Genomic DNA, 11,575 nt, shown 5'->3' on the forward strand with positions numbered 1-11,575 from the left:
GAACCGCGGCGCATAACATTCTACACGGACATAATGGAGGGCTTATGTGTCATGTTTCCTCCACATGTCTCGCCCTTGAGGATTATTACATCTCTATGTAACGTATTGCCATGGCACAATACTGAACATGACATAAGGCAGACCTGAGGACAAAAAATTACAACAAATAGCATCATCCTGCTAAAAATATGGCCAACGCGCATTCTTAAAATTTTCTCACCATAACAAAGTAAAGCTAGCTCGCTCACAAGCTTAGTTGTATTCCGTAGGGGTGTGGTGTCGCGAAGTTGCCGTAGTGTTTTTCTCATGAACACCTTGGACCTCCTGGCGCCGGCCGTGCCTTACTCGTCCCGTCGGTGGCGTCGAATGAAAGATGGGACGTCCTTTTGCCAAGCACGCCGATGTCCGCGCAAGCGCCTTCGCGCCTGATCAACTCAGTTCCCCATTGGGTGTCATCGGTTGCCTCATTGGCTGTCATCGGTTCCGCGACCAACCTGCTTAATGAAAGAGACCTCTCGCTGAAGTGTTCACATATAAATAATAACAACTAACAGCTAAACTAAGAACTACGCATAGGCAACTTTTTTGACTGTAGCACTCAGTGTGATCACAGTTACACGTTGACAATATCCAGTACGAGCACAGTACGGTCGTATATGCTACAAGTTTTTCATTGTAGCTTCGCAGTTTTATTGTCGTACATTAAGCATAGGAGGCTCAAAGCCGCCGGATCCATTTATCTGAGTGGCCGCTCTCGCGGAGCGGGGCGAAGCCTCGAGCTGCGGCTGCGAAGTGGGGGAGCGTGACGTCAGCGGCCAACGCCATGCGCGGGCCTAGGATGGCGTCGCGTGGTTAGAGAAACGGGAGCAGATGCGCGCCTTGTGTAAAAGGATGACGTCGCGTGGGAAACAAAACATGAAGACGCTGGCTCGCGCTCTCGGCTACTACGCCACATCGTTCCTCTTGTAGGTGGCGTCGTGAGTCTTCATACGCGGTGATTCGCATATCGTAAACACCACCAGCGTAGTGGTTGCCGCGTTGGTGCGGGAGCGTTACGACCGTATTCAAGAACGTTTCCTCTAGTCAACCAACCCTCGACTCAAGAGAGAGATAGCACCGCCATCCCTCCACAGAAGTGGTCACTGAGCTTCATGATCATTCACGGGAATTCCTGAGAATTGTCGCGTCTTTATCACTCGAAAGGCGGCGCTGTGCTCAACAAGGTGGAGCTTCGAGTCGAGGGCTGTTTGAGAATACGGGAGTTAGTCCTCCAACGCAAACGAAGGTGTCTCAGCCGAACACAAAGAATCTTCTTAAAGAATCAAGGTGTCCCAACAGAACTCCAAGACGGACCCGTGCTTACGCATTTATAACGAACCTGCGACAGATCATCCCAAATTTTATTTTAGGAAACAATACAGGCTAGATATACCGGGTGTTCAAATCAAGCTTTATGGTTTTCTTAAAAGTAGGCAGTGGGAGGCACGTGAAGACCACCTGCGCAATAAGTTATGTGGCCAGAGGGACACAAAGTGAGATGATAATTATCGCAGTCAGCAGCCCAATGAACTAAAATTGAATAATTACCTATTTATTGACGGCAGTAAGTGTGTATGTTTGTATTCAAAAGTTAGAGGCAGTCGTGTTTCTACACAGTTTCACTTGGAAGAATTCTTCTAGCATGTCTATGCTCCGAGATATCCAACTCCAAATTTTAATTGTCGTTCGCGTGATTACGCATGCAAGAGAGTGAGGATCGGCGCAAAGCTCCTCCCTGATGTGACGCGGCTGTTGGGTGTGGTGTTTAGTCTGACAACGCGGTGGAGGCATTGGCAAAAGTAATAACTGTCCCCCTTCCCCTCACGGCTGGCGAAATAAAAAAAATCGAAGAACCCGTAACCGCTGTCGTAACACGCGACCGCGCAGCCTGTAAAGATGGCGGCAACTGCCATGCCGAGATAACGGCGCGATCGGAGTAGACGGAGGGCAGTGCGCGTGCGTAATGGTGACTAGACGACCGGGCATGGTCCTTGCCTGGACTACGCAAATAAAGTGACTGCTGATTTCCCAGTATTGTAAGTTTTATTGAAATCAAAAGCAACCACTGCACCATCAACAGCAGAAACCTTTTTAGCTATGCTAACGAATATTTAATACTGCCGCTCTAAGTTTGGTGTTGTCATGCACAAATCTCATGACAACACTTCACCCATCAAAATGTCAATGCCCTAAAATGTTCAAAATGCCTCCCTTCCACAGCAACGCAAAACATAAACCACTCTCGCGTCGACTCGATAACTCTGCGCAGTACGACAATTGAAATTTGGAGTGGGATATCTCGGAGCACGAATACGCTAGAATAAGTATTCCGACCGATACTGTGTAGAAACACGACTGCCTCTAAGTTTTCAATAAAAACATACCCACTTACTGCCGTCGACAAAAATGTTAAATTTTAGTTAATTCGGCTGCTCACAGCGATAATTACCATCTCACTTTGTGCCCCCCTGGCCACATAACTTATTTGCACAGGTGGTCTTCGCGTGCCTCCCAGTGCCTAATTTTAAGAAAACCATAAACCTTAGTTTTGAACACCCTGTATTATCAGGCACAGCCGTCAAGCACATGGCTGTATTGGGTAACGCCCTTTTCTATAAGCTCGGAGAAACCGATACCTGGCTTCGCTATAGGGCTTCTTCCTCTTTCTGGGGTTTTACGTGCCAAAACCAGTTCTGATTATGAGGCACGCCGTAGTGGAGGGCTCCGGATTAATTTTGACCAGCTGGGGTTCTTTAATGTGCGCTACAACGCAAGCACACGGGCGTTTTTGGATTTAGCCTCCATCGAAATGCGGCCGCCGCGGCCGGGATTCGATCCCGCGATCTCGTGCTCAGCAGTGCAACACCTGAGCTGACTGAGCCACCACGGCGGGCTACAGGTGTTGCTCTAGCCGTATAAAACGCGGGTTTATCGTGAGCAGAAACGGTGAATTTCGGTAAATGAGAAAGGCTACTATCATCATCATTATCATCATCATCATCATTGACAGAAGCTGACCCCCCCCCCCCCCCCCCCCCCTCAGAAAAAACCTGGATCCGCCCCTGCGTATACCGGTATAAGGTACAGCACGCTATTCTAATGGCTTGTCCGTAGTTATCACACTAAGCATTTATTGGTGTATAAAGGATGTTTGGCGGTCCCATGGCTAACACCCTCACGGTGTGAGGGGTATAAGATCGAAACGTTGGTGAGGCATCTTGCATGCCGACTTTTCCTGGCGAGTAAAAATTATGATATCTGCGGCAGACGACACGAAAAGTGCATTTAATAAACTTTCAAAGCTATATCACTGTCAAATTCTCTTGTCAGATATTTCTGCGCGCCCAAGGCTCTCAGAATTATTACACATGTAGTTTTCAACCACGTCATTTCTCATTGCACGTCTAGTTAGAGCATGTTGTCATGCTATAAAGGGTTTTACAAGGGTCGTTGAAAAAAAGAGTGTACAATCATTGCATTCTACCGGTGCTAACATATGGGGCAGGAACTTGGAGGTCAACAAAGAAGATCGAGAGCAAGTTAAGGACAGCACAAAGTGCGATGGAACGAAAAATGTTAGGCGTAACGTTAAGAGACAGGAAGAGAACGGTGGGGATCAGAGAGCAAACGGGGATAGCCGATATTCTAATTGATATAAAGAGAACAAAAATGGAGCTGGGCAGGCCATGTAATGCGTAGGGTAGATAACCGATGGACCATTAGAGTTACAGAATGGATACCAAGAGAAGGGAAGCGCAGTCGAGGACGGCAGAAAACTAGGTGGGGTGATGAAGTTAGGAAATTTGCAGGTAGAAATTGAAATGAGCTATCGCAAGACAGGGGTAACTGGAGTTCGCAGGGAGAGGCCTTCGTCCTGCAGTGGATACAAAAATAGACTGATGATGATAAGTTTTTAAAGCCCTAACGGTAGGGGTGTTGCCCCTGGCAGACACCCTTAAAGGTGTAAACATATTTAGAGCGTATACCCTTTCGAAATACCGGGTTACCGGAGAGGCGGATGGCAGCAGCAGCGCTAGTAGCGATATCCGTTTACGGTTTTGTAATAATAACGCGTTATATAGACGTTTTTCTGTTGCATGTGTATTCGTTGGAGGAAAACCTTCTTCTTCTTCTTCTTCTGGGGTTTTACGTGCCAAAACCAGTTCTAAACCAGAAGACGAATGTTCGTTAACGGTTATGTTGACATGCAGTAACTTACCACAGCGGTGGCAAAATGGTTGAGCATCCGCATCGTTACGGGGAGGTACTGGGTTCAAATCCCGGTACCGAGACCCACCTGCTTTTGTAATGGGTAGATTAATATGTCCTGCGGTCCGGTGCTCGGCTGCTTACAGGGGTTTTTATTTGAAATGGGGCCATATGTTATGCATAAAGCCTAATAGCGCCTTACATTGGTTTTCCTCGAAAAGTTCTTTGTTCCTCATAATCCCTGTTGTTACACTGGTATTTTACTGTTACGTATGTCGTGCATTAATCATGCTTTCTAATTCTTCCTTATATGTAAATGCCGTAGTTCTGGTTTTCATTACTTCCTTCTTATTATTCTAGATCTGATCCTACGAAACTTTCTGTGCATACAAATTATGCACATAAATAATTGCGTATAAATTGCATGAGTCCGTGACATCATAATAAAGGCTTAGATAAAATGATCAACCAAGCAGAATATATATTTTTGACCCAATAAAATATTCATTCATTCATTCATTCATTCATTCATTCGCTTGTTCGTTCGTTCTAAAAAGTACCATCTGCAACTCTCCCATCGATTGCATTTCTACCTTGCGCATCTTACTGGACCTTGTTGAAATGTAATTTTCTAATAAGTATACGCCCAAAGTGTGTTCTAGAAATACGAGTATGGCAATATGCAATTTGTTCTATCATTATATCACTTGCTTTTTTAAATAATAACAGAACTTTCTAAAACAGATGTTCTGGCAGATGGCACAGTTCTACGGTCTGAAATAGATTACTCGAAGGAGCGAACATTATATGCACGAGAAATTATGTGAGATACATAAAAAAATTTTTATTGCCTCTTTAACTAATTGCTTACAGCGTGCGTTTCAAAATGATGAAATCAAGCCGGTGAGTTTGCAAGGCATGTCCATCTGAAGATAACTTTGAAACAACAAGCAATTTTGATATCAGCGTCTTCAAACTTGCAGCAAAATGCTCTGTGTACCTTTTACATTTTTTTTATCGAAACGATAACACCATTTGAAGCAGTGCAGGTCAAACTTGACTGCGGAACCAACACATATCGTCGCAAATTTTGGGAGGAGCATGCGCTTTTCGAATTTACAAGATACAATTCGCAAATTCTATAGGCCATACTTAAGTGAAAAGCGAAAATAAAATTTAGCTACAATAGTTAATTATACTCAACCATCAACTTCGATTTCTAGTGCATGTCCACCTTTTTGAGGAGGCTCCTGGGAGATCAGAACTGTGATACCTACGACAGACGCTTTTTTACAAATTCTGTTCAGACTTTTTAAAAGAAAATAATAATAGAACGACATAGCCACAGACTTGTGGATAACACATCAAGGTCCACTGGGTGCTTTCGCGGGGAGTCGAATTTCGGGTATGACGAGAGCAGACTGCGTAGGTCCGTTAATACGTTTTTTTTTTTTTTTTTCCCTGCGCAGTCGAAATGATTGCCAACTGTTCCAGCATTATTCCGGAGACGCCGTACACGCGCGAGTCCCTTCCCAAAGCGGAGGAAACAGCAGATCAGTTTTGACCGGCGCAAATGCATTTGTGTCGTACGGGAAGTTCTTCTGATGGAGCCACAATCGCTCCCCGTTTTCAATAAATCACCGCTGATGGAAGAGAACGAAACGCTCTTCCGACGTTTCCCAGCGGCTTAAGCGCCGATTGATCATCTTACCCCACCGAAAACCTTTCATCGTAGTGCGGTTTGTCACCAAACCATGACGTATTCGTTGAACGACTGTCTGCTGACCTTCCGTATATACTTTGGCGAATCGGCAAAGTCAATGTCAAATGGTCCGCAGCGTGGGCTCTGTTGTTACGCAGGACGTCACGCACAAACTGCAGATCAATCAAGGCTCATAATACGTTCCGCGAGAAGCGATCGTATTTTGAAATTTGTATCTTACGTAAGTGGGGAATGTCAAGGGTCCTTCCTGCGCATAAATGCGAATCTCGATGACGAACTATAGCAAGACCTCGTTTATATACTGACACAATGATGTGGGGCTCACGCACAGCGGGACGGCGCGCGCAAAGGTCGGCGCCGTGAAAGACGACGAAGCGCGTAGGCTGCACGTTCTTCTTCTGGCCCGCCATTAAAGAGAAGCATCTATTTTTCAAGACTCCGTCTTCGATCTACGTTACATTTTTCTGGTGGAGGTGCTGGGTACATGCTACCACTCCCAGATCGAACCCCGCCTACAAGCCCAGTACGAAGTCCGGTCGAGCTGACTCCTGTTCACGTACGGACAAGCCGTCGACTTCAAGGACTGCCACCGGAGCACGAGCCTCTACCCAACCGAGTCAGAACGATGAGTACATCAGTTCCGTCTTCTTCCTCAACTGCACCGACCGAGGTCGTGCTTAATCAGCCGCTAATCCCCAAATCCTTCCATGGGGACACCTTCGAGGATGTTGAGGACTGGCTCGATCACTTTGAGCGTGTCGCAGAATTCAACGGCTGGACTCCGGAGCGCAAGCTACGCAACGCCTACTTTGCCCTCGAGGACTATGCGCGGACATGGTTTGAGAACCGTGAGGCGGCCCTATCAACATGGGACGAATTCCGACGGCAGCTAATCAGCACATATGCCAGCCTCGATCGCAAGGAGCGAGCTGAATCTGCAATTCAGGCGAGAGTACAGCGGCCGAACGAAAGCGTCGCAATGTTTGTCGAGGATATGTGCCGACTTTTCCGACGCGCGGATCCGTCCATGCCGGAAGAAAAGAAGCTCAGGAACTTAATGCGTGGTGTCAAGCAAGAGCTATTCGGAGGCCTGATACGCAACCCACCAAGGACCGTTGCAGAGTTTCTTGCGGAAGCCACATCAATGGAAAAGGCACTGCAGCAGCGAACAAGGCAGTACAACCGCGACGTGTCGACCCTATCACGTGACCATCTCACTATACCTGTTGACAATACCGACGCCTTGCGGGAGCTCATTAGGCTTGTTGTTAGAGAATAGCTCCAGAAGCTTCAGGTGGCTCCGGCATCGGTACCGCGACTTGCTCTGGCTGAGGTCATCCGAGAGGAAATCAGGCAGGCAGTCCAAGTCCCAGAGCGAAGCGAGACACCACAGCCCGAGATACGGCAGCCACAGCCTCGCATGTCGTATGCGGAAGTTGCGCGAAGTTCATTGTCGCCGACTTTTCACGGTGTGAGCGACGTGCCGGACTTCCATGGAGTGCGCGCCGTGGAACAAGCAACTGGCGACGTCAGGCCTCGCCGCACGCCATTCATGGCTGAAGCGCGACCACCCCGCAAGAGCGACGTATGGCGCACTGCAGACCGGAGGCCCTTGTGTTTTCATTGCGGTGAAGCCGACCACCTCTACAGGGCATGTCCTTACCGCCGAGCTGGGCTCCGTGGATTTTCACTGAACGCCCCGTGCCCACGAAATGGCGAACGCCCTCTAGAGATTGAAGCCTACCTCGCGGACGCCAGGACCTCGTTTGCCCCACGATTCCATGACACCCGGTCACCATCACCCGCCCGAAACAGGTCTTCCAGCCCCCTCTTCACGCCGAGCGCAACAAGGCGTCGCTCACCCAGCCCTGCTTCCCGGGAAAACTGAGTCCAGCGACCTGCGGAGGTGAGGTCGCTGACGTTGCGAACGCTGAAGATCCTCCACTACGACGACCGCGATATGACGCAATTGAGACGCAGAGAAATCGGTGCAGTTCGGTGTCAGTATCTTGCGACGTGCCAGTTACCATAGATGACCACGAAGTCACGGCGTTAATCGACACGGGTGCGGACACGTCTGTCATCAGCCAGAATCTCGCACGTATGCTGAACAAAGTTTCGACGCAATGGGCCGGAACTCAGATTCGTACTGCGGGAGGGCACCTCTTAACCCCAATGGGCCGGTGCACGGCACGAGTCAACATTCGAGGCTTCACGTACATCGGCGACTTCGTCATTCTTCCTGAATGTTCAAAGGACCTTATACTCGGCATGGATTTCCTTCAGGCGAACGGCGCTATCATCGACCTGCAAGAGTCTAGAGTCAGTTTCGCTACTACGCAAGCCATAGCGCACAGTAATGACAACGACCGTGACATCGCGCTACGCGTTGCCGACGATCACGTCACGTTGCCACCCAAGAGCAGTGTGCTTACCCTTGTCCGATGCGACATGGAGGACGTCGCCGAAGGAATTGCTGAGGCAAACATCCCCCTGCTTCTTGAGCGCCACATTTGCATAGCCAGAGGACTTCTTGAGGTGCAAAACAAATGTTCAGTCGTTTTGCTAACAAACTTTAGCAACGAGTATCGGCATGTACCACGAGGAACGACAATCGCATTTCTTCGAGAAATCATTCATGTTACTGACATTGGCACATTGGAAATCGCATCGTCTCAGCAATCTGAGTTACCCAGCCTAAACGAACGGATTCACGTTAACGATACGCTGCCAAACCATCAGAAAGACCGACTACTGAGTCTCGTGAACGAGTTTGCCGACTGTTTTTCAACGTCGTCCAAAGTACGGCGTACGTCGATCACAAAGCACCGCATTATTACGGATGAATCCGCACGTCCTGTTCGCCAGCATCCTTACAGAGTGTCTCCAGTGGAAAGGGAAGCGATCAAGCAGCAGGTGAAAGAGATGCTCCAAGACGACGTGATCCAGCCGTCCACAAGCCCGTGGGCCTCCCCTGTAGTGTTAGTCAGAAAGAAAGACAACACGTTACGCTTCTGTGTAGATTACAGAAAGTTGAACCGTGTCACCAAGCGCGATGTTTATCCACTGCCACGCATCGACGACGCATTGGATCGTCTACAACATGCCAAGTTCTTTTCTTCGTTGGATCTTAAATCCGGATATTGGCAAATCGAAGTTGATGAACAGGATCGTGAAAAAACAGCGTTTGTGACACCTGACGGCCTTTATGAGTTCAAAGTTCTCCCCTTCGGTCTCTGTTCCGCACCTGCCACCTTTCAGCGGATGATGGATACCGTGCTTGCTGAACTCAAATGGCAAACCTGCCTCGTATACTTGGACGACGTCGTCGTGTTCTCGAGCACGTTCGACGAGCACCTCGCACGACTCGAGAGCGTCCTCGCTGCGATCCGTACTGCCGACCTCACCATCAAGCCCGAAAAATGCTACTTTGGGTTCCAAGAGCTCAAATTTCTCGGCCATGTCGTTGGTCCTCAAGGCGTCCGACCAGACCCCGACAAGTTAGCTGCCGTCGCCGAGTTTTCACCACCCACAGACAAGAAGGCTGTCCAACGCTTCCTTGGTTTGTGCGCCTATTATAGACGCTTTGTCGAGGGATTCTCGACAATTGCTGAGCCTCTCACACGGCTTACACGCGACGATGTGCCATTCATTTGGGCGGACGAGCAGCAGCAGTCGTTCAATGAATTGCGCCAGCGTTTGCAAGCTGCCCCAATACTTGCTCATTTCGACGAAGACGCAGACACAGAAATCCATACTGACGCCAGCAATGCGGGTCTCGGCGCAGTTCTTGTGCAGTGGCAAGATGGTGCGGAACGTACTATTGCTTATGCAAGCCGCAGTCTCACCAAGGCTGAGAAAAACTACTCAACCACTGAAAAAGAATGCTTAGCGGTTGTGTGGGCAATTAGTAAATTCCGACCCTACTTGTACGGTAGACCCTTTAAGGCTGTCAGCGATCACCACGCCTTGTGCTGGCTTGCCAACCTCAAGGATCCTTCAGGCAGACTAGCCCGTTGGAGCCTGCGCTTACAAGAGTACGACGTTACCGTTGTCTACCGATCTGGCAGGAAGCACAGTGACGCTGACTGTTTGTCCCGCGCACCGCTCCCTACGACATCGTCGGACCCTGACTATGACTTGCCATTTGTCGGCGTTGTCGACGCCGTAAAGATGGCTGAGCACCAGTGCGCTGACCCTGAGCTGCTGCCGCTGATCGAGCACCTTCAAGGAGTTGAAGGTGTTTTACCTCGCTCGCTCGTGCGCGGCTTATCATCGTACTGTTTGCGCAACAACGTCCTTTACAGGAAAAACTGCGGAAGCGGTCCAAATACGTACCTCCTTGTCGTGCCGTCGGCGCTGCGCCAAGACATTTTGCAAGCCTGCCATGATGAGCCATGCGCGGGACACCTGGGATTCGCTAAGACATTAGCAAGGATACGACAGAAGTATTACTGGCCCCGGCTTTTTTCTTCTGTTCAACGCTACGTGAAGACCTGCCGCGATTGTCAGCGCCGCAAGAAACCGCCCTTTAAACCGGCTGGCTTTCTCCACCCTGTGGACCCTCCTCAAGCACCGTTCCAACAAATAGGAATGGATCTACTTGGGCCATTCCCAGTGACCTCTTCGCGCAACAGATGGGTAGTCGTCGCTACCGACTACTTAACCCGGTACGCCGAAACCAAAGCTATTCCGCAAGCAAACTCGTATGAAGTGGCCAAGTTCTTCGTTCACCACATCGTCCTGCGACATGGTGCGCCTTCTGCTGTCATCACGGATCGCGGTACAGCATTTACAGCCGAACTTATGCAGGACGTTCTCCAGCTAACACATAGCTCTCACCGCAAGAGCACTGCCTATCACCCTCAAACCAATGGATTAACGGAACGTCTGAACAGAACGCTGGCTGATATGCTCTCCATGTATGTCGACGTAGAGCACAAAATGTGGGACGAGATTTTACCCTATGTCACCTTCGCGTATAACACTGCTGTACAAGAGACTACACAGTTTACGCCGTTCGAACTTGTATACGGGCGCCACGTCACGTCAACACTTGACGCCATGCTACCTGTGGATGATATTAGCCCGACCAGCGAGCACGTGGAAGAGTTCGTACAAAGAGCCGAAGAAGCCCGCCAGCTTGCTCGACATCGTATCCGGAGCCAACAGCATACCGACACCCTTCGATACAACCAGGGTCGCCGCGACGTCCATTACAATACCGGCGACTGCGTGTGGGTCTGGACGCCCATCCGTCGCCGTGGACTCTCGGAAAAGTTGCTCCGCCGGTATTTCGGTCCCTACAAGGTTACACGCCGCCTCAGCGACGTCACTTACGAAGTCGTCCCCTGCAGTTCCGACCCCCGTTCGCTCCGTCGTCGTCCTCGCGCTGAAGTTGTTCATGTAGTACGCATGAAACCATACCATGCGCGTACGTGAACGCCCAGATGCACCTGAGGAACTCCATTTCTTGTCATGGTTGAAAGAACTTTTTGACGCGACCGAGACGGTCGCTTTTCGCACGGGGGGCAATTGACACAATGATGTGGGGCTCACGCACAGCGGGACGGCGCGCGCGTATTGTAACGCGCACGTTACAAT

The sequence above is a fragment of the Dermacentor silvarum genome, chromosome 3, assembly GCF_013339745.2.
Source record: "Dermacentor silvarum isolate Dsil-2018 chromosome 3, BIME_Dsil_1.4, whole genome shotgun sequence".
Classification (NCBI taxonomy): Eukaryota; Metazoa; Arthropoda; class Arachnida; order Ixodida; family Ixodidae; genus Dermacentor; species Dermacentor silvarum.